The 23,421-nt window shown below is 38.3% G+C and overlaps 1 protein-coding gene across 4 annotated transcripts in view; it reads left to right on the top strand.

Annotated features, from left to right (window-relative positions):
• Positions 1 to 23,421, top strand: part of RARB (retinoic acid receptor beta) — a 416,875-nt gene that overhangs the window by 60,465 nt on the left and 332,989 nt on the right. For 2 of the 4 annotated variants that reach the window (XM_060781906.2, XM_060781905.2), the window contains one exon: positions 21,467 to 21,562. The exons of the other annotated variants lie outside the window; for them this stretch is intronic. The gene's annotated coding sequence lies outside the window, so the exon portion shown is untranslated. The remainder of the gene's footprint in view (positions 1 to 21,466; positions 21,563 to 23,421) is intronic. 4 annotated transcript variants of the gene reach the window in all.

Here is a 23,421-nt window from a genome sequence, read left to right as displayed (position 1 = left end):
TAGTTTGCTCTTCTTCACACTCACATGTTTTTTTTTTGTTTTTTATTGTTTCATAGTGTATGTAGAAAACAAAATAAATGAACAAAAGGAAAAAATGAACAAAGAAAAAATATGCAAAAGATTTACAAAAGAGTCAATATTCAGTGCTCATTAAACCTATGTACAATTAGATTTGGTTGTACAATTATTTATACCTTAACATTACATAACCCTCTATCCCCCACCCGTGAACCCCACCCCCTGACCTCCGAAACCCCTCAAAACAGGATCACATTACTAAACAACAACTACCCAAATATCTTCTTTCACTGAATCCCCTTTATGGCAATCTTCAAGTTTACCTTTATCTTCTTTTCCAAATATCCAAGTGCCAGCTTCCATTTGTTTGCAAATTCTTCATTATTTCCTCCTCTGCTGCTATTTGTCAGTTTGGCCATTTGGATATAATCTGCTAAATTATCTCTCTAATCTTTAATAGATAACTCTTTTTACCCTTTCCAAGTTTTGGCTATTATTAGTCTTGCCACAACAAAGCAATATTGACAAATTTCTTCATCTCCTGCACTGATACGCATTCTAAATAATCCTAATAGGCACTTTTCTGGGTTTTCTTAACCTTGTTAATCATATTGTTTGTTTCTTTCACCACTTTCTCCCAAAATTCTTTAACTATATTACACATCCACAATACATGGAAAAATGATCCCTTCGCCTTCTTACATCTCCAGCAAGTTCCTTTTCCTGTTTTCTCTATTTTAGCCAATAATTCTGGAGTTATGTAAGTTCTATAAAACATTTTAAACATATTTTCTCTAATTGAGCTGGCCACTGAAAATTTAAACCCCTTTCCCCACAAATGTTCCCATTCTTCCAAATCAATATTTCTACCTAAATCTTTGGACCACGTAATCATAACAGTTTTTATCTGGTTATCTATTAAATTGTATTCTAAAATATATTTATAGAGCCCGGATATATGAGGCCTTTCTTGCCCTTCTTGAAGATACATTCTAACTCTGACTTTTTAGAGGCAATTCCTACTTTTATGTCCTTCCTAAATCTATCATGCAATTGAAAGAAGCAAAACCAATCATTTATCCCTGATTCTTCTCTACCTTTAAGTGTCCATTGCCCTTTCTCTTTGACTAAATATTCTTCATAAGTTCTAGATTCAGTATGTGTGGCACAGTGGGCACAGCCATAAGGGGATTTTTGGCTCTATCCCCTTCTTGTACCTTTTCCACGTTGCTAAAAGGCTGGCTCTTATTATATGTCTGTTGAATTCTTTATTCACCCTGTCCTTTTCATCCCATAGATAGGCATGCCATCCATATCTTAGATTATGTCCTTCTAAATTCCTTATTTTCCAGTCTGATCCAATCCTTTAGCCAAATAAAGTTGGCTGCTTCATAATAGTATCTGAGGTCTGGCAGAGCCAAGCCCCCTCTATCTTTCCCATCAAAAGGTTCCTATAAGCAATTCTGGCTTTTTTGCCTTTGCAAATAAAATTGACCAAATCTCTCTTCCATTTTTTGAAAACCTTTACTCCCTTGATAATCGGTAAGTTTTGAAACAAAAACAACATTTTAGGTAATACCATCATTTTTATAACAGCTACCCTCCCTAACCAGATAATTTGAAGTTTTTGCTAGTTTATGAGGTCTCTTTTGATCTCCTTTCACGCTCTGTCATCATTATTTTGGTAAAGTGTACTATTTTTGTTGGTGAGCCATATTCCGTGATATTTTACTTTTGGCACTACCTTACAATTAGTTAGCTTCTCCAATTTAACAATATTGCTTTAGATAAGTTCTTAGTTAGAAATACTCACATGTTGTGGACTCCACTTTGTGGCCTCATTTTTCTTAAGGTTGGTTCTGCATCTCGTGGTGCCAGAGCCACTGATTACACAAACAGCTTACACACAGCTGTACTGTAGACTTATATGCTAATAATATCGTAGCCAATGTACTTATGATACCTTGAATGGTCAGTTTAAAACATCCATTATATTTTTAAAAGGCAATTTTGTTTTAGCTTGTTAGTGAGTATGTCTCCCACTTTGGCTAAGCTGTCAAAATCCTAGGACGATATCATGTTAGAGCTTTAAAGCGTAGGTCCCCATTTCCCGCAGAATTCTGAGAAATGTTGTTTAGGGTGCAGCCTTTGGAGTTCTCGGGGAGAGAGATCCTTGGCTTCCCTATACTACATTTCCTGGAATTCTGAAAAAGCAAACCGGGCGAAAGGGAAATGCTGGCCTGCTCTTTAGAACTCTAATGTGATATCATCACGAGATAACTCATGGGGAGTGCTAAGCAGGACTGGCTAACTTGTTATAGCCTGAGGAAGCCAGCATAGTAGTCAGTGTGTCTTTTAACAAAAAGGTAAAGCCATTAAAATAGCATCGCAAACTATACTGCTTTCTGTGCTGTCTAGTGTGAAAGAATGCAAAGTAAATGCCAGCTAGTCACAAAATCATGGTTCCTCTAAATTATTGTCTACTTTTGGTGGAGTGAGGTGGAAGGAAGATGAATAACAAAGTTGACAAGTAAATACATGCTACATAAATATGCATAAATCCATTACCATCTGCCACATTGTCCAATTTGAGAAGGTTGTGTTTCAGTGTCTACCACATAAATCAGTTTAAATCAGCTTCCCCCAGCTGTATTTTCTCTGATGAATCAGTCAAAGATCCCTGGTCTACAATAGTGGCTGAAGAGCTAGTAAATAATATAGGGAATATGGTTTACTTAAAAGAAATCTTAAACAGAATATGCATTTAGTCAAGATTTACTTTGCTGTTTACTGACTCAAATGGATTCAGTGGGATTTGACCATAGAAGTAAGTTACCATAAATAGTTGTTGGCTAGTGGCTTTGCAAAACAATTTAATATGATTTATATAGCATATAGAAAAATATGATTGTAAGTAGACGGCTTTCAAACTGTTAGTTCTCTGCTTTGCATGTCCATTCTCTTTTATTTCTACATTGCCATAACAATTTATAACATACCATTAATACTTTTAAGTAAAATGTCTGGACAGTATTCAAATGAATAAGCGATCTCCCTTGATAAACAGTTATATGTTATGCATCCTGAGACAAGTAGTGTAGGAAGCAGAGAGTGTTAAAAAACTACTTCCAAACTATAGATATCTACTTCAGTGCTTTGTGGACTGAATACATATAGTGGAGGCCAAGACATCAGTGGCTGCTAGTCAGGTTAGGTTCATAGAAGTAGAGAGGGCTCGTGGACCATTGAGTCCAATCCCCTGCTCCATGTAGGATCTCCAGCTAAAATAACCCTAGCAGCTGACTGCCCAGACTCTTTTTGAAAACATCCAAAAGGGAGACCCTACTACCACTCTAGATAATTGGTTCCATTGTTGAACTGCTCTTATTGTCAAGAAGTTGATGGCGTAGGAGCATTGCTTCAGTGTTGGTGGTCTTTGCTTCTTCCAGCACACTGACATTTGTCTGCCTGTCTTCCCAAGAGATTTGTAGGATTTTTCGGAGGCAACGCTGATGGAATTGTTCCAGGAGTTTAGTGTGATGTCTGTAGACAGTCTACATTTTGCAGGCGTATAGCAGAACAATAGCTTTATAAACAAGCACCTTGGATGTCCCGATCCTCAAACCCTCTTTGCTTCATTCAGAAAAATGCTGCACTTGCAGAGCTCAGGTAGTGTTGTATTTCAGTGTCAGTGTTGACTTTTGTAAAGAAATGGTCAACATTTTGTAAAGTCACACTATTAAGCTTTATTTCTGGCATTGCAGAGGGATTGGTCGGTGACTGCGGTAAGAGCACTTTGGTTTTCTTGATTTTCAGTAGGAGGTAGAGTTTATTGTATGCTTCTACAGAGGTGTTTAGAGTGGCTTGTAGGTCTTTTTCTGAATGTGAACAGACTATTTATTTATTTCATATTCCTCAAGGGACTAAGTTATCATCAGCATATTGGAGTTCTATAACAGATGTTGTTGTGATCTTGGTTTTTGGCTTTTAGTCTGCTGAGAAACTATCAAGAAGTTTCAGTTGAAGTCTTTATCCTTTAACTCTTGGGCGTCAGAGAACACGCCTGCGTGTTCTTTGCTGTTATTACAGCTTTTGAGGTGATTAATGTGGCAGTTTTCTTGGTTGTATTAGAATAGACTGATCTGATAAATTTTGGAGTTTGGGGGACTTTTAAAAATTGGGTTTGGGAGTTGGAGGAGCAAGAGTTTCACCAAGGCCACTATCCTGGCTGCACATGGACCTTGGCCCACAAGATTCCTACCTGAGAGTTAGATGGGAGTACTTATAACTAAACAGTTTGACACACATTTTAAGAAAATTATTTCTGCTTAAGTTTACCAGAATTCATCTAACTTATTTAAAAATAATCCATAAAATTTAAAAATAGTAAAATGGCTTTTGTATACTTTTTGAATGAAATTCAATTTTTATTAAAATGAGGATTTCAGTTTTTCTAGGGAAATTTTTCTCTGTGGTTTGTTGCCTGATTTATCATGCATTTGTTCATTGAGATAGGGTTACCATTTGTGTATGCAGATTATAAAGTTGAGAGCGTTGATATTTCTGGCTCCTAGTTTCTATATTAATAACACATAGGTTAATGATACTTAACATGGGTAATAGTGATGTTGTATATTATCATCTGTGAAGTATATTAAGAAACCTAAATAGATGGTGCTAGGTAAATGTAGAAATAATTGTCTGTACTATGAATTTAATTTAGCAGAACTCAAGGGCATCTGAATATGTTTCCTTGAGCTAATATCTGAAAAGAATAAACCCCACCTTATAAATTAGGTCATCTGTTATTATTTTATAGCTTGAATGACCGGGAACAGGAACAAAAAATATGCCCTGAAACCAATTTGAATGTTACTCAGACAAATAAAAGGGCTGAAGCAGTTGCTGACCGCCTCTTGACAAACAGCTGGAGCCAAAAATGGCCATTGAGTTGTCGCTTAAGGACTTAATGGAGGAGATCGTTCAAATCAAAGAAACAATAAACAGGGTAGATGGAATTTTACCCAGCTTCAAATTAAGATAGGCCAGATGAAAGTCAGCGTAAACGAAATTAAAGCGAAAGGTGAATGAAGCTGAAAGAGTAGCTCTTGTATGTGAAACGATGAATAGCTTATGTTAAAGGAGGCACCTAATTGAATCAAGAACAGTCCTTGGAAGGCAAGGAGATTTTGAAGCTAGCAGGAATTTAATTTTAAGAGAACGGCCAACAAATTGCACATACTTAAAGCTGACACTGGACACTGTTTTACCTTTGAAACACAAGCTAATCCTGGGTCATGAGTTTTTCAGGCCATGTTCCAGTAGCATTCTCTCCTGACGTTATGCAGGCATCCTCAGAAGTTTATTCAGAAGCCTTCAACAACACATCAAGCTTATCCTGTTTGTAACTCAAATATTGAGATTTCACAATATCATACCTTTAAGAATAATAGAAGCTACTTTATATTGAGTTAGGCAATTAGTCTATCAAGCGCCATATTGTCTATGCCAGTGTTCCCAAAAATTGTCAGCCACAGAGCCCTTTTTGAAGCAAAAGTTTCTTATGGAGCCCCAAGAAATGTTTAGTGTTTAGTTCTTGTGGGGCCCCATGTTAAGTGTTTAGTTCTATCTGTCTATGTTATATGAAGCATATAACATACAATATGTATATAGAAATATGAATAATAAAGTAAGTATATATTAATATGCCTGGGGGGCAGGAGGAGGAGCAAGAGGAGGAGAAGGGGGGGAAGCAACACGGCGACACCTGTTGGAGAGTTCCTCAGAATCACTTGCAGAGCCCCAAAAGCACACTTTGGGAACTCTTGGTATATATTAAAAGGGACAGGTTTTTAGTTAGGAGTCTTTTCCAGGAAGGTTCATCTGGGACTTTAAGCAGGCAAAACATGTACTATCCCAGTGATATTTTAGAATATTAACGCATATAATACTGTTCGCCTGGAACTTGCTGTATGTTCAATAGGTAAATGACAGAAATATTTCATGATATGTTATAGCATTGGTAAGCTGTAACCATATTGTTAATCAAATTTGGTTTCCTTTCATAAGAGACAACAGAGGTTTACAAACTGTAAAATGGTAATACATATGGATGAGATTAACTAGTAAAGTAGGATTTTCCTCTTTGGAATCCAGTGCTGGAAATGTACTTGAGGCGCAAACCATAGATTTGATGGTAGGTGTAAAGAAGAAGCCAGTTGATTTTTTTTCATGTCAGGAGTGACTTGAGAAACTGTAAGTCGCTTCTGGTGTGAGAGAATTTGTTGTCTGCAAGAACATTGATTGCCCAGGGGACGCCCAGATGTTTGATGTTTTACCATGCTTGGGGGAGACTTCTCTCATGCGCCTGCATGGAGAGCTGGAGCTGACAAAGGGAGCTCAACCCACTCTCCCCAGATTTGAACTGCTAACTATTGGTCAACAGTCCTATCAGCACAAGGGTTTAACCCATTGCGCCACCTGGGGGCAATGGGTTAAGCCCTTGTTGATATAAGAAAAAGGAAGAACAAAAGGGTGTATAGTGAGGACATTAGGCCATCATCTACGGGAAAAGAACAACCTGAGTTGGTTCTTCAGGTGGCATTGTAGTGATGTTTTACCTAGCATCAATGTTTTAACTTTAAATTTAAAGCAAATCAATGCAAGATAGATCAATCTTTTTCAAAACAACAAACACGGACAAATTAGCCTTGCGACAATCCATGGTCAAGGTTTGTCCAGAATTTGCAGCATGTAGTGTGTTATCCTATAGATATTGAAGAACTTCAGTTCCCATCAGACCTCATCATCGGCTGTGCAAGGGAGTGCTGATGGCATTTACAGCCTGAAAGTGTCTGAAATGCCACAAGTTCTTTGGCTCTTGAGTGAAAATCACACATACGAGAGAATTCAGTCTAACATTTTGAGTTCAGGAAATTGCCACTTATTTAGCCCGTTAGTGAAATAGTCACTGAGGAAGTGTGCACATTTTCTGTGGAAAAGCTCATTAAGGGATGGTTCTAAGTTCATTAGTGTACCTTTCCACATGTGATATCTTAATATTGCATAAGGAGATGGCATAGATGTTTCTACACTCTCCTCTTTATCCCAGTAGAGAGGATGGTGCTCATAAATTACACAAGATTTATTTGGGATAGGAATAGTTGTGCAAAGGTTTTTATTGGGTACAAATGAAATGAAACAACATGATTTGATTCTTGCAATGGGGTATGCAAATTGGTTTTCTCTGTGGTAAGTTTATTTATTTATTTATTTATTTGCTTTATTTATATACTGCTTTTCTCAGCCCTCAGGCGACTCAAAGCGGTGAACAACATCGATACAAAACATCACAAGACAAGTATAGGGCAATTAAAAACAAAAGTTAAGCAGCACGGCACGGCAATGGCTCTTTCCCTCTGTACTCATTGAAAAGTTTGACGAAAAATATCAAAATAAAGTAAATTCTTAGTGGTTGTAGTCAGAGTGAGTAGAAATGCACTGACTCCACTTCAAATTATTAATTTGCTTTAAATTAGGTTGCTAATCATTGGTTGCAATAAGTTAAAACAGGGATGGAAGATGCTAGGAAAGGGGAAATACTGACATTGTTCCCATGACACAACAAGGCAGGATTCTAGGGACTCTCCATTCATCAGCAGTATTCACTGTAAGAGATGTCACAACATGGTGTAGTTATTTGAGCTTTGAATGATGATTCTGTTGACTAGTGTTTGAATCCCCACTCAACCATGGAAACCTACTGGGTGACTTTTGGCAAGTCACACTCTCTTGACCTCAGAGGAAGAACAACTCCCTGTAAGCAAATATTTCCAAGATACCTATGATAGGCTTGCCTTAAGATAGACGTTATTTAGAAATGACTTGAGGGCACAAAACGATAAGCTGTATTATTGTTGTTCTTGTTGATATTAGTAATAATAGTATCATTATTTATATCACATTTTTATATCTTGGTTAAGACCCAAAGCGGCTCACAACATTAAGAAAAAACAATATAATTTAAGGGTTAGCTATTAGAAACTATTAAAATAATTGAAACACTATAAAGCCCTGAATCATTTAAAAAACTTTCTTCTTTTAAAAGACTGCCTGAATAAAAAGTTTTACCTTTTTGTTTTAGTTCTTTCACAAGAAGGGCATTCTGGTCTCCCTGGGAAGGGAGTCCCTTGAGCTTAGGAACAGCCACTGAGAACACCTTCTCTAGTGTCGTCACCAGCTGTGAAGGGCCTCTCCTGGGGATCTCAGAGTCTGGACAAGTTTGTATAGGGAAATGCAATCTGCCAAATGGTCTGCATCTGAGCCATATAGGGCTTCATAGATCATAAACATACAACCATTTTGTAATTGTTATGTTGCTTTTCTGCCAGAAACTTTCAGAACTTGTTAAAAGGTGGCATATAACTTGCTAAATATATGATCATAATGAAATACTTACGGTTCCTAGTTCCTAGTATCAAGGTTCCTAGTATCAAGAATGATTCATGATAGAGTTCAAATTCAGACTACATTAGAGTATCAAGTAGTTCTGTTTCCTGTTGCTTATGTAGCTGACTTTTGGTGAACCACTTAAAAATGTACAAGGTCATTCTATTCCATCTTTGAAGTACATTGTGCTGCCATTTTAATTAAAGGGTACTGTTTGTACATTTTGAGTCTATGACTTTATTGCTTGGTGGATCACTCGGTAGCTGCGCAGATTGTATTAATTAAATAGGTATGTCATGGCAATAAAAATAGTTCCTGTTTACAAAAAGAACTGCAGCAAATAGAGGAAGGGGTAATGACCAGCAAAAATGAGGGAAATAGTTTTCTTCCTTCAACCTCCCCCCCCCCCCCAATAAATTGGACAATTTGGTGGCACAGTGGGTTAAAGTGCTGAGCTGCTGAACTTGCTGATCGAAAGGTCGCAAGTTTGAATCCAGGGAGCGGTGTGAGCTCCCGCTGTTAGCCCCAGCTTCTGCCAAACCAGCAGTTCAAAAACATGCAAATGTGAGTAGATCAATAGGTACGGCTCTGACGGGAAGGTAACGGCGCTCCATGAAGTCATGCCAGCCACATGACCTTGGAGGTGTTTAAGACAATGCTGGCTCTTCAGCTTAGAAATTGAGATGAGCACCAACCCCAGAGTCAGACACGACTGGACTTAATGTCAGGAGAAACCTTTACCTTTACTTATCTCTCTCTAGCACCCCCTGCCTTCCACCCAGATAATGGGGCAGCATCAGTTTTTGCAGTATTCAGCAATTCCAGCAACCGCCCAGAGGTGCTATTGTAAATTAAACTTGGCAACAGAAAATGCGTGGAAAATTATTTTTGGCAGCCAGACATATTCCGCCTACAGCAAGATAAAATGGCCACACACAAACTGAAAGTCATGGCGTAAGATGGGGGGCAAGATTTTTTTCTAATATCTCTTTGAACAAATCTGCTTTCAATACTGCTTTGGTTTGGTTTATAAATTATTTTGATCAGGGGTGAGAATCACGTGGTGTTCCAGTGTGGGACTGCAAATCCTAGACACCTCAAAACTGAATAGCCGATTGTGATGAACATTGGGAATTGTAATCCAGACAGCTGAGCAGCATATTAGTCCTATTTCTGGTATAGAAATTCGGCCACACTTACGCAAATGAACTTGTGAGAAACATCATCCACAAGTCACCCAGGCATCCATGTTGAAGGTTGTGCAATGTGTGTCTTGTCCCCAAGACTCCCAGTGGCCCAGGAGAAGGTTATTTATAGGCTCTTGCCAGTCAGCGATTTTGAAGAAGCTTATTGTCCATTCATTGGCTGGCAGCTGTCCTCCTTACCCAGCCAGGATGGCCCAAATGTGGTTTCCACTCCTGTTGTTTGACCAGATGTATATTTGTGTGGTGGTGGTGGTGGTGTGTGGTGTGAGCTTTTTCCAGTTTGCTCAGAGTTTTCTTGTATGCACCCTCCCTTTCTCTTTTGGGGTAAATTGGATTATTGTTCAGTTTGTCACAACTTTGTGGGGATAGTCATGGATCCAGGATTAGGATCGGTGTATGCCAGGCATTGGTTCAAGGTTTTCTCATTTGCCGGGGGGGGGGGGGGGGGGGATGGGGGGATGGGGATGCAGGGATATGATTCTGAGATGGCCTTTCCCAGTGCGAGCAGGCAATTTCCTGACACCCTGGATACAAAGAGACTATGGATGAGGTAGCCAAGCAGGGACCTATCACACCATCCCTATGGGATCTGACACTGGACCGGACCTGCAATTTCATGGTTTAATAGGCTAATTAGGTCAGTGCCTGGATTAAGAATTGGGGGAAGAGAGATAAGAAATGTGCTTGTGTGTACATTCAGATATTTGCATTTACATATATGAGGTCCAGCACATAACGGAGTCTTAAAAAAAACAAAACCCTACAGCCGAATGTTACCCATCCACCCTCCATCTTATTCCGATACAGAGGAAGCCTGTGAGGATGACGGGGGGACCCAATCTCAAGTGTCTCAAGAGCAATTAGTGGGGACCTCCCGGCTCTGGAATACCCTCCCAAAAGAGATTAGATTAGCCCCCACCCTTCAATCCTTCTGTTCCAACCTGAAAACATGGATGTTTAGACAGGCCTTTGACCTTGAGTGGGCTGAATGGGTCCATATGAAGCTTATACTTGGCACCTTGTGAATTGATGGCAGTTAGTTTTATCTACTGTTGTTTTAAAATTGTATTATTTTGATTTTTTGCTACATGTATTGACAGGGGTTGTTACAATTTTATGTGACTTGTTTCATACTTTCAAATCGTTTTTACCTGTTGTAGGTTATATGTGCACCCTGGAGTGTCTTGTAAGCCAGCCTGAGTTCCTTCGGGGAGATGTGGTGGAATATAAATAAAGATTATTATTATTGTTATTGTTATTGTTATTACTATTATTATATTAATCCCAGGACTAACAGGTCTGTGTTGAGACCCACAGTCAGGTCCCCAGAATTTTAACCCCTCGCCCCCCCCTCCATTTTGAACCCAGATTTTGGCACTGTCTGGAAGAGCTCTGAGTCTGGTATATAGAGTATCTTGCACCTGAAAATACAACTGAAAATTTCCAACATATTGTCTCCAAAGCACACAACTTCTTATGTCCCATCCACATATAGTTGTTTCAGTTATGAGTGACCTAGGAAGTGTTTCTAGTTGATTGTGTGTTCCTTAAACACACAGTTAAATACACACACACACACACACACACACACACTTGATGGATCCTATTTCTTTGAATGGAGTTGTGAAGGAAAATATATTATATCCATTGTTTGCTTTCTTGAGGCACTAAAATAAATACTGGAAAGTGCCATAAAGCCAGGATTTGATATTGATTTTTGGGAGCTAAAAGATATTAGATTCCTTTAGAGATCACTGTCTTTTCCGTGTCATGCACACTCATGTCTCCCACTAAAATAAATAAATAAATGAAAAGAACTCTATTTAAAGCCTGGAGGGGGAAAAGAATGAAACATTTATTGACTTGTATTTTGAATATTGTATTTTTCGAACTCCTGTCTTTAGAGAGTGGCTGTTTGATGACTGCATACAGTAAAGCATCAAGATGAAACAGCGTATGGCATATCAAGCATTTCCTGGGTCCATATCTCTCCCATTAAGGCTTTCCTATTTTTTTCTAGATTTGATTCATCTTTAACAGCAGGGAGCAAATGGAAAACTGAGAAGTGTAAAAAATAAATTATGTATCTTTTATTTGAGCTGTATTGGGATGGGATCAGTGAAGAATAGTTAGAAGCACTCTCCTTGAAGATTCTTTGTTCCCATTTGTGCGCTTAATAGTTTGCCCATGTCTGAATTCTAAAATAGTGCTAGACACACAGGATGTTTCTTAAAATAGTAAAGGAGATTATGAGGTATTGAGCAACATTTATTGTTTGCCTAGAGCTGGATCTTTCCCCTCCAACCTTCCTAAACTCTGGTGGATTACTTGTTATAATAGCACAGTCCAAGTCCTTCCTACCACATGCTGCTACACTGCACTGGTGGTTCAGATTTCTTAATGTGGAAATAGAGAGGTATTTTGTCCCAACCCCCTGATTAATACTTATAAAAAAACTGAAGGAAATTACAGCATGTGCCCTGTGACCTGACCAAGGCAGTGTGAGTCACCAAGGGAGCCCTGATTAATCAGAGTGATTTGCTCAATGTGAGAGGCAAGAACGTTGTACTCGCTGTGATACACACTATGCCATTTGTACAGAGACTGTATTGCAAGCAGACAGAGTAAAAGGGTGACAAAAAGCGACTGAGAAGCTAGGTTATGAGAATCGATATGTGGAGGAGATGATGATAACAATAAGCACAAGGGAATAGATAGATTTTGGGATAAAAATAAATGAAACAGAGTGTCAACAATTATGGAGACAAAGACATCTAAAAAAATTATCAATATGGGTTAAAGAAAATTATTATAAGTTAATATGGAAATGGTACCTAACACCAGTAAGAATAGTAAATTTAAATAAAAATTACTAAAAAAATTGCTGGAGAGGATGTCAAGAATCAGGAACATATATACATATGTGGTGGCAATGTAAATATGTAAATAATTTTGGGGGGAAAGTATTTAGAGAAATAGAAGATATAGGGTGAGGCAGCATAACTTCCTTTTTTCAAAACTTAATAAAACCCATTGTATGAATCAGATTTTTTAAATAATGTAGGCGCATACCTAAAGTTTTGTTTTAAGTAGTTTTGAAGATCAAATTAGGTAGGTAATGTCCCCAATTCTCCATTTTCCATACACTGAGTTAACCGATTTCTGGCTCTTTGTCATAACTCTTGCCAGCATAGCAGGCATTATGTTGGCAATTTCTTCCTGGATGTTGGTCTTCAAATCTTGTAGGGTCCTTGGACGGTTCACATAAACACGGGATTTAAAAAAACCCCATAGAAAAAAATAACAAGGGGCCAAATCTGGAGAGTGGGCCGGCCATTCCAAATCCACTCGAAAAGTAGGCCTCAATGACAAAAGCACGCTCCTCACTGTTCCAACGCATGATGGTGACTGAACTGTGTCAGGACAAAACTTTATACTCCCGCCTCTCAAACGAGACCACTAGCGCTCTGCTACGTCTTCAACTGACTGAATGGCGCGCATTTTAAAAAAGGAAGTTATGCTGCCTTACCCTGTATAATGAACATTAAAATAGAAAGAAGTCCTAGTATAGCTTTATTATCATAATATAATAATAAACAATTGAAAAAAGAGGATAAAGATGCAATAACAAACTTATTAACAATAGCAAGACTGCTTATAGCAAGTGTAAAGAACCTCCGCCACTGGTAATGAAGCTGCCACCCAATTGTAGAGAGACACTACCAACTCGTGAGAAAGCGCCTAGGTTTAGGAGAGAGGAACCACTGATTTGTAAAAGGCTCTGGTATTAAGGCTCTGTTTGTGTTGTGAGGTAATTTTGGTAGAGTGGGTGCACAGAACGTAAAATTAATGGAGATGAGGCAGTTTTAAAAACCAAAGAGAACAAGTTTATTTTTAAACAAAGCGTATGGTTGCAGTATGAAGATGTTAAGCTTGGCAAATACTTGATGGTTACATGTAACTTGGTTGCGATACAATTCAGACTTTCGATGTTACAACTTATGAACTCTTGCTGTGGTGAAGCGCTTTATTAACCAGTGTTCCCTGCAATGAATAGTCTTTCTGTTTGATCTATACTTGATCAAATCACAGATCTCCAGTCTTCCTCCGACTAGCGATCCTAGCAAGCCTCTGTTAGTTCTTTCTAACTAAAGCAACTAACAAGGTTTTCCCCTTCAGCTTCCTAGCTGAAGAAATCTCTACTATTCACGAACACTAAAACCTGGCTCTTCACTTCTTCACTCCTCAGAGTCTAAAAACTGACTCTGCTGCTCTCTCAGAGTCCTCCTCCCCAGACTGACTCTAACTGTCACTTTTTTAAACCTTCACTCTCTAAGCTCCTCCCACCTCCTCTTCTGCCTCGTTTCCATGGTAACACATTTCTCACAGCTAGGCCGCTCCAGCCTTAGGGCAACCAATTCAAACATAAATACAGTTATAAGCATATTATTATAAACACTTCTGTACAGCAAGGAATTGGAAAAAGAGAAATAAATATACAAATAAAGGATTGGTACAAGGAAGTATGGAAATTGGCAATGTCGTGTGAGGAGCGACTTGAGAAACTGCAAGTCACTTCTGTTGTGAGAGAATTGGCCATCTGCAAGGACGTTGCCCAGGGGACGCCTGGATGTTTTGATGTTTTATCATCCTTCTGGGAGGCTTCTCTCATGTCCCCGCATGAGGAGCTGGAGCTGATAGAGGGAGCTCATCTGCCTCTCCCTGGATTTGAACCTACGACCTATCGGTCTTCAGTCCTGCCAGCACAGGGGTTTAACCCACTGCGCCCACTGGCAATAAATGATAAGCTGACATGTATATTAAAAGTTAAAAGAAGTGTATGGAAACAAAGTGATTTTGATGATGCATGGGAAAATTTATTGAAAAGGGAGTTAAAAAGAAAGAAGGAAAGTTACCTCCACAAGAAGAATTGATATTTTGGACAGATGATACGTAAAACGTGTGGCTTGGGAGGGGGGGAGGGGAGCACAGAGGTGAGGGATAGATAAGATGTATAAGCAGAAAAATAACACTAGATGCCAAAAGTTAAAGTATGGTAGGTTGCATTGATATGTATCTGCTGTAAAATAAACAATGTATAACAAAAAAACCCAGAAAAAAAGGAATTTTTTTTAAAAAAAGGAACAGATATTTAATCTACAGTACAATTAAGGTAAAGATAAAGGTCCAGCCATGTCCGACTCTGGGGGTGGTGCTCATCTCCATTTCTAAGCCAAGGTGTTGTCAATAGGCAACTCCAAGGTCACGTGGCCGGCATGACTGCATGGAGTGCCTCTACCTTCCCACAGAAGTGTTACCTATTGATCTACTCACATTTGCATGTTTTGAACTGCTAGGTTGGCAGAAGCTGGGGCTAACAGCGGGAGCTCCCCCAATTCGATTAGCAAGTTCAGCAGCTCAGTGGTTTAAGGGAAGCATTAAATATTTAATATTTAAATATTAAGGAAAACTCTAGGAAAATGCACCATATGCCCAGGATATTTAGCGCTTCCCCTTAACTGCTTACATGGATCATAGCACAAGAAGAGAGGCATACACCTCCGTATATTACATTGACTGGAACATTTTTCTTTGGTACTCTGCTCAGGTGATGGTGGAGAAGATAAGTCAATTATAGTTACATATACTCCCCAGCCCCCCCCCCCCCCCCCCCCCCAGCATTCAGGTAATACGTGCAATGCTTCATTATACAAAATGCAAGCATTTTCTATCGGTTTCCACAAAGCCAGATGTGTAGGAACCAGTGGTACAGGAAATAATATTTTGTTTCCTTACATTTATTACTGGCTAATTAATGTTATGATTAAACTTGCCTAGAATCAAATAATTAAAGTATCTCTACATTGCAGTGTTTTTGTATTTGCTAATTCTTAACTGAGACAAGAATCCAAAGAGTTACTTTAGGTACAATCAATGCCACCTTTTAGTGCCTGTTGTAAAACTTGGACTTCCATTCTCTTATCTTGTTGCATGTCTGTTAGCTTTTATACAGGAAATGAAAGCTTTTCTGTTTCAAATGGATTTGGAGGTTAATTGAGTCATGATGAATTGTCCATTGGGTCTTGTGGGTTATTAATTGCTGGAGGTTTGTAGGTTATTAGTTTTGGTGCTTGGCATTGTTGATCGTGTATTGATGATAGTTTTGTTTATTTTTTAAAAGACTGTTTGGAGTCACCTTGTGCGGGGTTTTTGGGTTTTTTTTTTTTTTTTGGTATTACTTATTTTGAAAACTGTTTACACATTATTCAGGGTAGCTTATACAGGCACTGTTTGTAGTGGAAAACATTATAGATTCCAGTAGGTCAAAATTGGAATATAGTCTACATAAATACCTTGGGGATTTCATTTTCATTGTCTTTCAGAGAAATTTCAAATTTGTGGAGTGTGTGTGTGTCATAAAGTTTTAACACATTTACCCTTCTTTATTTGGAAGTGCTGTGAGAAAAGCAGACCAGAACCTTCTTACAAGCAAACTAGTCAAATGTAGGCTAGGCAATACTACTATTAAGTGGATCTATAATTAGTTAAGCGACCGAACCCAAAGGGTGCTCACCAATGGTTCCTCTTCATCCTGGAAAGAAGTGACTGGCGGAGTGCCACAGGGTTCAGTCCTGGGCCCCATTCTGTTCAACATCTTTATTAATGACTTGGATGAAGGTTTAGAGGGCGTGCTTATCAAGTTTGCCGATAACACCAAATTAGGAGGGATAGCCAATACTCTAGAGGACATGATCAGAATTCAAAATGACCTTAACCGATTAGAGAGCTGGGCCAAAACTAAACAAATGAATTTCAATAAGGACAAATGTAAGATATTACATTTAGGCAGAAAAAATGAAATGGAAAAAGACAGGATGAGTGATGCCTGACTCTACAACAGTTCATGTGAGAACGATCTTGGAGTCTTCATGGCCAACAAGTTGAATATGAGCCAACATTGTGATGCAGCAGCTTAAAAAAGCAAATGGGTTTTTAGGCTGCATTAAAAGGGATATAGTGTCTAGATCGAGGGAAGTCATGGCTCCTTTGTATTCGATCTCCCCTGGAATACTATGTTCAGTTCTGGGCACCACAGTTCAAAAGAGATATTGACAAGCTGGAAGGTGTCCAGAGGAGGGTGACTAAAATGATCAAAGGTCTGGAGATCTTACCCTATGAGGAGCATCTTAAAGAACTGGGTTTGTTTAGCCTGCAGAAGAGAGACGGGATAGCCATGCATAATATGTGAAAGGGTGTCATAAGACAGAGGGAGCAGACTTGTTTTCTGCTGCCCTTGAAACTAGGACTAGGAGCAGTGGGTTCAAATTACAGGAAAGGAGATTCCACCTGAACATCAGGAAGAACTTTCTGACCATATGATCTGTTCAACAGTGGAACTCTCTGCCTTGGAGTGTAGTGGAAGCTCCTTCCTTGAAATTTTTTTAGCAGAGGGTGTATGGCCATCTGTCAGAGGTGCTTTGATTATGCTTTTCCTGCATGGCAGTGGGTTGGACTAGATGGCCCATGTGGTCTCTTCCGATTCTATTATTCGATGATTCTGAGGTTGGGGAAAATTTAAAGGGTATTTTAAAATCAGACATCATATCCTCAAGCCTTGTATCGAAATTGAAACACCACTCTCCTGACTAAACAGAACAAAGTTCAGCCTTTCAGATGTTACTGTATCACATCTTTTAAGTATCCTGTTTGGCATTTTAAATACTCTATTTTGGGGAATTTCCATAACAAAGGGTTATGGGCCCAGCATTTCCCTAACACCGTAAGCTTTAGTCATGATGTCTAATGATAAGGAATACAAGAGTTATAGTCCTTCATCTGGAGAGTCACATATAATGGCATAGCAAGCCAGATTTTATCCTACAGACCTTGAGTTTGACACATTTGCTTTAAGGGAGTGCACAAAAGAGAGTCCTCACTTTAAATGCTAGTTTCAGGATGCACAACTGGAAGAAATGCACACTTTATTTTATAATATTGTAATAATAATAATTGTAATAATAATAATAATAATAATAATAATAACTACTACATTTGTATTCCGCCCTATCTCCCCAAGGGGACTCAGGGTGGATTCCAACATAACAATGGCAAACATTCAATGCCTACATAAAACACACAATACTAACATAAAGTCCCAGAAAAACCTCACATCTAAAAGCAACATTAAAATCTAACATCAAATTAAGACCTAAGTAAATAAGTAAATTAAACCTGACATCAATAAATTAAGCTACACATAGTCAGACAAAATTCTATAATAACATAAATCTAAACAAAACATCCACATTAGTGTACAACATCCAACAAGGGTTCACAATATACTCTGATTTCTCTTCAGATAGTACAAATCTTGTAAACTAGGTTGGGTGGTTTAGAAATATTTAAAATATATACGCACTTTCAATTGCTGCGAAGTAATTGCAATATTCTGGCAAAAACTGCAGAGTATTTGTTTAATTTCTCCCTTCTTCAGGAAAGGATTCTACATATATCTCACAACTGTACATAATATATTCTCAACTGTACAGTTACTTTCCTTAGCATTTAAGTTAATATTGCCTCTCACCTTTCATTGTAGCTGATCAAGCCAAGCAAACCTCGTGTAACAGACATTCATTTACACATGTGTATGTTTACACTCACAAGTAAAATGGATGAAAATATTCTGTAGACTGAATGAAAGAGCCCTGCTAGTTTAGATTGAAGTGGCTGTCACTGACATTAATTTAGATGTAGTATTAGGAAGCCTCTTAAAGGTCAGGTTTCCCCTGGAGGGTTAGTTTATCCAGGACATTTTTTACAGATGATGTGCTAAAGATGTAATGCATCTAATAACTGCATCTTGGCTTCCTCTGCTTGATTCATCAACTGTTTCTCTTCAAAACTGAGCAAAGCATGACTACACCATACATGCAGTCTTGATTTTTGTTATAGTCTAAATGCATATTTGTTTTTAGAACTAGTTAATATTTATATGGATCCAATTAATTTATTAGTGAGATTTTAAAACAGAGTGGACTTCTTTATTCACAGTGGGCAGAAGTTTTACACTGTCCCACACTTGATAAAGTTGTATTGTTTTTTCTATAAAGATCTGTGGGCTGATGACTGTCCTTTTGCTATATAGAAAGGGAGACTGTTGTTCACTGAGGGTGCATCTACACTGTAAAATACAGTTTGACACCATAACTGCAATGGCTAAATGCTTTGGAGCTGTAATTTTAAAAGGTCTTTAGCCTTTCCTTGCCAAAGAGTTCTGGTGTCTTACCAAACTACAACTCCCATAATTCTATAGCATTCAGCCATGGCAGTTGAACTGGATCAAACTGCATTATTTCTGCAGTGTGGGTGCACCCTGAGTTAAACAGACGCATACACACACGTGGGGGGTTTATAGGAAGACTACAATGAGGAGAAATTAGGATGTGATGGACTGTATCTCTTCATCTCTAAGATGTAGTGCCAGCAAACAATGTTTACATCATCCATTTGTTTCTCACAATGCTTTATTATTTATTTATTTATTTGCTTTATTTCTATACCGCATTTTTCAGCCTAATTAGGCGACTCAATGCGGTTTACACAATGCAGGTTATCACAACAATAAACAGTTAAAAACACATCATACACAACAACAAAATCAACAATTATTATCAATTCATGACGCCTCGATAACAGAACAAAATCCATTCTCATAATCCTTGTGCCATTCCTATGTTCAATTTTACCATCTTCCTGTGTTCAGTTGCACTGTTTAGCCAAACACTTGCTTGTAGCCAAATGCTTGCCATTAAGGTATCAACTAAATTTGGGCAGGGAAGTGATTCCCCTCATGTTATGGATTTAAGAAGCATATTGATTATCCCTTCTGTGTTCATACTAGTATTTATTTTTTTCAGAAGATGGTTCTGAAGGGAGGTGTTACTATGGTGTAATAGTACATCCCCTGTGAATTTCAGTAGGAAGCTTGGTGCAATATAGGGAGAATACACTGTACTGAGGCTGTTGATATATTGCAGACCATTTTTTTGCAACTAGTTCAAAGATCCATACCAGGGCCATTGTGTTATTTATTCAGGGTTTGACATACAATTTATTTGAACCTCTGCGATTAAATATCGTATTGTCAAATTGTACAGTACTTAACAACCTCATCACATTTACCTTTGGAAGTGTACTACAACACTTCCACTCCTGTTGGAGGATAGATGGGTGCTGTCAACATGGGAGGCTTCCCTTGTTGTACTGGCTCCAATTGAGCCAGCACACTTCTGTGCCGCCTGGGAAACTCTTCCCCATGTGATGGGGAATGGTGAGGGAGATGTGTGCGCGTGACAGATTTGCCCCAGCTGCCCCTCATTTCGTTGGCAAAGTGGGACGCTTCACCTGGCTAATATAATTAGGTCCTTAGTGTCAACACATGTCTTCTAAAACCTTCATGATGAGGATGTTGCTGTGTTGTTTAAAGTAAATCAGGTTAGGTTATAATCTTGGTAATATCAATGGATGGAATGAGTGCAGAGCTGGCACATATCTGTGTGAATTTTCAACTCCCATCATCCCCCAACACTGACTATCCAATCATGAGAGTTGAAACCTAGCAATATCATTCTGGAGAACCACAGGCTCCCTGCCTACTGGATGGAGATGATGAAGCCAGAATGTGATGAGAGAAAGGCAACGGAAAGGTGAAGGAAGAAGCTTGGTGCTTTTTTGCAACCTGTAATCTATAGCTTTGATCTTAATAAATTAAATAAGCAAAGAATATGATTCTGGAAGCACCTAGTTAGTTCCAGAATCTACTGTCTAGATCCTCTGTGAATAAGATTGTTTTCTAAACCCAATGCTGAACTAGAGCCAGCTTTGCTTACATAGATATTGCTCTCTGTGTCCTGTTGTTCCCACTATCCCACGGAGTACCTGCAAGTTTCAGTTACTACAGAAGAATTGCATCCCTTAGGCTGATTTCATTCCCTCTGAAGCATCCTTTGTCCAAAGCTCTTTCTGAGAAATGTGAAGTAAAACACAAACTGGTCTTTGTTTCTGATCCTAGTCTTACCTCCTGTGTGTGCTGGCAGTAAAACAACATCCCTTTTAGAAGACCTCTAGGCAGTTGTTCAACCATGACCTACAATTCTAAAACTCTTCTAAATATTGAAATTGTTTCAGAATAAAAGACACTTGAATTTATGATTGATTAAAGTAGGCCACCTTTAAACACTGCGCAAGAGTAAAAGCCTGCCTTGTTCAAATATTGAGCTGGATTTGAAGTTAAATTACTTGAACACAGAGCTGTCTCAAGGGAAATTGTATTCTCATTTCAGGCTCAGTGTTCTCCTGCATATTGAATGATACTTTATTTGAAAAACACACTGCAGTGTTTACGTAAGTCTTCAAAAAATGAATAGAATAACTACAAAAAATAAAATACTAAGAGGAAGGAATTCATTGAGCTGAAATTATTGGGTCAAATCCACTTCTTTGAAGCCACAAATAGTTTTAAGAGAGCATAATTAGTGTACCATCATGCTGAAATGAGGAACAACTTCAATAAAAATGGCTTGGAATGTAGTTATTTATAAAACTACAATTCTATTTTCTTCCCCTCAAAGTTGCAGATGGTTACTAAATGGTAAAATGAATGTGGTTTTTTAAAAATTTGGAATGGGCAGTGGAATTGTACACCTTGTTACCTAAGTAGTTGTCTAGGCAGTCAAAATTCATAAGATTTTATTTCAGGATAATAATACTTGCCTTCCTATAACAACTTTCAGGGCACTTCAAGTATGCTCTTGCTGTATCTCTTCAAAATTGAACACCAAAGGCAATGAAACTAACATTTTGATCATGATTATTTCATGACAGCGGAGGTAAGTCAAAAGAGTTAACTTCTTGTAATTGCTGACACTTTCAACAATTTGCCAAACTCTGATCCCCCTTTAAATATATTAAATTGGAGATTAACTGTAGTTTAGGGTACTATCAGAAAAAAAGTGATTTTTGGATGTGTTCTATAAATAGCCCGTTAACATTTGTTATGTGGAATCAGTTTATAGGTGGGATTGAATTGTAGTTAAATTATATTGATATTGCCCTTTTATCCTGATTGGGGCTCCAGGACTTCAAGTGCCTTTATATTTGGAAATAAGCTAAAGACTGAGTAATTTCTGTGGAAATTACTATTAGTTCCTGTTAGGGAACCAGGTATCCAAAAAACACTGTTTTAGTGATCTTCTACTCAAACAACAAACACTCAGAGACTTTTGTTCTTTCTCAAATAAGCAGGAAGGCTTTTCTTTCACTTTTGCTGCAACAGTATACACAAAATATACAAAAGTTACAGTTTTTTCTTTCTCACTTCTCACAGCAGCAATTCTCTAAACCACCATCTGTCAATTCTCTAAACCACCTCAACTACCTTCATCGAACTTACTCAATATAACTACAACCTATATACTATTCCCATTGCATTAACCACCGCATCCTAATTACATTGGCTTAACTCTTTTAAAAGTGGTTAGGCCAGAGGTATTAACTCTGCTATCAGAAAATGCCAGGTAATTTCCAAATCCTGTAAAACTGAAAAATGAACAAAATATATAATACTTATTTGTTGATTTTTATAGAGGGGGGTACTTCCAAGGGGTATCACTGCCAGCCCCCCCACTGCCGCCGTTTTAGTAAAAAATGTACTGGAGAGGCCTGTCTCCATTTGCGGGCCTCTATCCAATGGTCCTATCACGTCATTTTGATGTGACGAGGCTCTCTTTTAGACTGAAATGGGTGGCGGGGAGGGGAGGATAGCACTGCCACCCCACCCTCTCAGACTACCAGATCCTAACGAGGCGGGGTGGCTGTGTGGATTGTCTATTGGGATTGCAGATGGCTAAGGATGAGTAATTTCCTGCAATATAGTTAGTTCTGCTGTGTCTGATCCAGCTTTGAAATTTGGTGAAATGAACATATATAATAAATGAAATATAATGGGAGTATTTGAAACTAATTGTGAAGAGTGGGCCTATTAATTATTTCATTACAACAAATGAATAAGTACTAGATTTTATGAGACTGTTTTAAATTGAGTATTAGTTGTTGTTTCATGCTTATATGTTTTATTTAATGGTATTTTAAATTTGTTTTTGTTTTCAGTTTTTTTTTTTTTTGGCACCTTGTGCCATGTGTAAGCCGCTTTGAGTCCTTTTGGGGAGATGGTGGCAGGATACAAGAATAAAATTATTATTATTATTATTATTATTATTATTATTATTATTATCCTATAGAACAATGTTTCTCAAACTCAGGTCTTCCAGATATTTTGGAGTCCAGCTTTCAGAATCCCTGATCATTGGCCAAGGTAGCTGAGGCTGCTGGGAGCTGAAGTCCAAAATACCTGGAGAACATGGGTTTCTACAGCTTCCACCATTTCATAGATCCTCAAATCTTTCTCCATTCTTGCATCTCATTTGTTTGCCACTTGTGTATGGGATGTGAGGCTAGGACTTGGTATGAATCGATGCTGCCATTATTTCACACATCTTCACATTTCCCTCCAGCCTTGCATCTTTCTTGTTCACTGTCTGTGTTTTTTATGAGACACAAGGCTGGAGATAGACTAGAGATATGAAAAGATTGGTGGTATAAGGGACACAATATTTTGGGGGAAATGCAGCAAATTTCTAGGAAGCCTATCAGCTTACTGCTTTCTGCCTTGTGAACGAATGAGCAATAG

This window comes from Anolis sagrei, chromosome 6 (assembly GCF_037176765.1).
Source record: "Anolis sagrei isolate rAnoSag1 chromosome 6, rAnoSag1.mat, whole genome shotgun sequence".
NCBI classification, from domain to species: Eukaryota; Metazoa; Chordata; class Lepidosauria; order Squamata; family Dactyloidae; genus Anolis; species Anolis sagrei.
Note: the sequence above shows the minus strand (reverse complement) of the source record. Positions and strands in the feature narration are given on the sequence as shown.